Raw genomic sequence first — 2,655 nt, 5'->3', positions numbered from 1 at the left:
TTATACATTGCCTTGTTACAAAAATAATACTAAAAAACTTAAAGGTTCGATAGCTCTGTCTGCCCGCAAATATACAACAATCGTTAATGCTGAAACAGAATGTAAAATATAGCAATAATATCGATCCATCAGCTTCTTGTTGGTTGAACACCATTACAATCCTTCTCCCATAATAGCACTCTGAGCTCATCAATAGTCATGTGCTGATTTGTAGCATGTTTTTCATCATTATCTCGATTCTACAATAAATATTTAGTTATAAAGTTGCATAGAACACATATTTCATTAAATCTGGAAATTTTTTATTACAATGACATCAATAGAATTGAGTTTTTTGGTTATTTTGAAATTCTAGATTCATCATTTAATTCCAAATTTAATGAAATATGTGTTATAGGTAGCGTTCCGCTTAGGACTATGTTTCATTAATCAGTATTCAACAAGACATCGCCAATTTATCATACCTTCATAGTTTGAGACATGAATTAACCTCGCAAAAAGCTATGAAATGGGTAAGGTGAAGTGGATAAAAATAGATAAAAATAAGAAAATCTATTGACCACGAGTTGCCATAATCCATCAACTGGTAACTATCAGATAGCCTCTTTTTGGAACTTTTGTATCCATGGTAGCCACTAGAGGTCTCATTAATGTTTGAGAAACCATTGAGAAAGTGGGTGGAGATCTTGACTTGTAGAGGGTTTCCCTTCTTTTTCACGATCTTGAAGGCCTTGGCCGCCATTTGAACATAAATGATTTTTTCCTTATAGCACTAACCTATGTGTGGCTGGCATGATTTTCCACTGACACCTTTGAAATGAAAGAAGAAACTGTGGAGGTTGTGAGAACACATTGAAAAATTTTTCTTGGGAAAATGAACTAAGTGTGACCTAATTTCAAAGACTCATTTGAGGGAATAGAAACAATGGATTTCCCTATGTGGAAAGCCTGAGAATGACATACCATGTATCTAGGGTATTTCTTCATGACCTCCCCTTCCTTAATAGGGCCTGTCAAGTACTAGATGTTGCCATTGGGATGCAATATTTGATTTATTTTGAACTCTGATCAACCTGAGACCTGAAAACTCTATTGCCCATTGCCTGCTCTCAAAACACAAATGTATAACAATTGCATCTACATGTAAGGTATCAGAATAAAATATATTAAAATGATGAAGATATAAATTAAATAAAGTAATTTATAATGAGTTCTTTTGACTGTCATTTGCTGTGTCAATATTAGTCTACAAGCATGTGCCATAATTTTCCCTCTCTTACTATAGATCCTTATCATAACGGAGCTAAGTAGCCCGATCGGACATGATAGAGTGGAAGTTCTTTATATATATGGAAAACAATTAAAATCTAACAAGAACTTGAGAGAAATTAGTGGGTAGGATCATTTAGGATCTAGAAAAACAACATTCAAGAGTGAAGAAAAGTCTTAAATTTGATTCATCAAAGAAGAAAACACCCACAAAATTGAAAACATTGTCCCAATATTCTTATAGAAAAGACAAAATCAATAGATCTGGAAGAATTGTATGCACTCCAAAAAAATATATGATGGCGAGAATCATTGTAATTGATGTAGATGACAAAGTAGAGGTACAAAAAATATCAATGGCAAAAAATTCAGAGGTACATACACCTAGACAAAACAGAAGTTAGGATCTGAAATTTAGATTGGCTTATCTACAATGGATAACAAGAAATCTAGAAAAGACAAAGACAATAAATTATTTGAAAATTCAATGTAGGAACATCATGGAACATGCTAAATTATAGATATCATATGAGAACACATATGTTGTTGAATTTCAGGTTCAATTGAATGAGGAGAAAGTTGAGAGTATTGTACCATATTCATCTGGGAATAGACTTGGAAATATTGATAGAAGTAATGTTTTGATAGAGTGAAAAGTTAGGAATGACTTTGGAGGAGAAATATTTGGTGGAGTAGTTATCAATTATAATTTCTTTTACAAGGTATGCAGTAATTATGAATACATGTATTTGTTTGACATAGATGTGAAATTCCTCCGTTTTACCCTTTTGATAAGCTCACATATATGTATTTTTTCGGATTATGACGAGGATGGTAGTGAATAGCTTACATTGAAAGACTTGGAGTCTATATTACTATCGGATGCAGGTTCCCCACAAAATAAGAATGAAGAGAAACAATCTGTTAAGTCAAAGAAAAAGCAGAAAAAGGTAATGTTCTTGTATATTTATGTTTTCAATTAATGTCGCACTCTACTCAAATATTTTTTTTAAAACACACCCCAAATGACTGGTAGGGATCTAAACTTAATTAAGAAGCTAGGAAGGTGAATCAAATAAAAATGATAGTTGATAAATTTACCTATTGAATAGATTATATTTTGTGATATTTAGGTACAAAGGGGTAGTAATCAACTCATAATTCTTTGTAAATTCATCGGCTTGTCTACTTTTCTGTCAAGAATTCCATAGGGACTGTGGTCTAGATGTCAATCATAAATTATACAATGAAGAAAATGAAACAAGGGTTCTTCGAGTGCAAAAAATAAACATAATATGATCTAAATCCTCTTAAACTTTTTTCTTCAAAATTGAAGGCTACTTTTAGTATACATTTGTATACTAAATAAAGTTGATTTGCATTTCT

General features: G+C 31.9%; 1 pseudogene; it reads right to left on the bottom strand.

Annotated features, from left to right (window-relative positions):
- Positions 1–466: 466 nt before the first annotated feature.
- Positions 467–1,100, bottom strand: LOC149170910 (uncharacterized; annotated as a pseudogene).
- Between the last annotated feature and the right edge of the window lie 1,555 nt (positions 1,101–2,655).

Source organism: Pinus tabuliformis, chromosome 4_2, assembly GCF_031772625.1.
Source record: "Pinus tabuliformis cultivar Carrire ecotype Pingquan chromosome 4_2, CPIR1, whole genome shotgun sequence".
NCBI classification, from domain to species: domain Eukaryota; kingdom Viridiplantae; phylum Streptophyta; class Pinopsida; order Pinales; family Pinaceae; genus Pinus; species Pinus tabuliformis.
The sequence above is the reverse complement of the archived record's forward strand: the minus strand, read 5'-3'. Positions and strand labels throughout refer to the sequence as shown.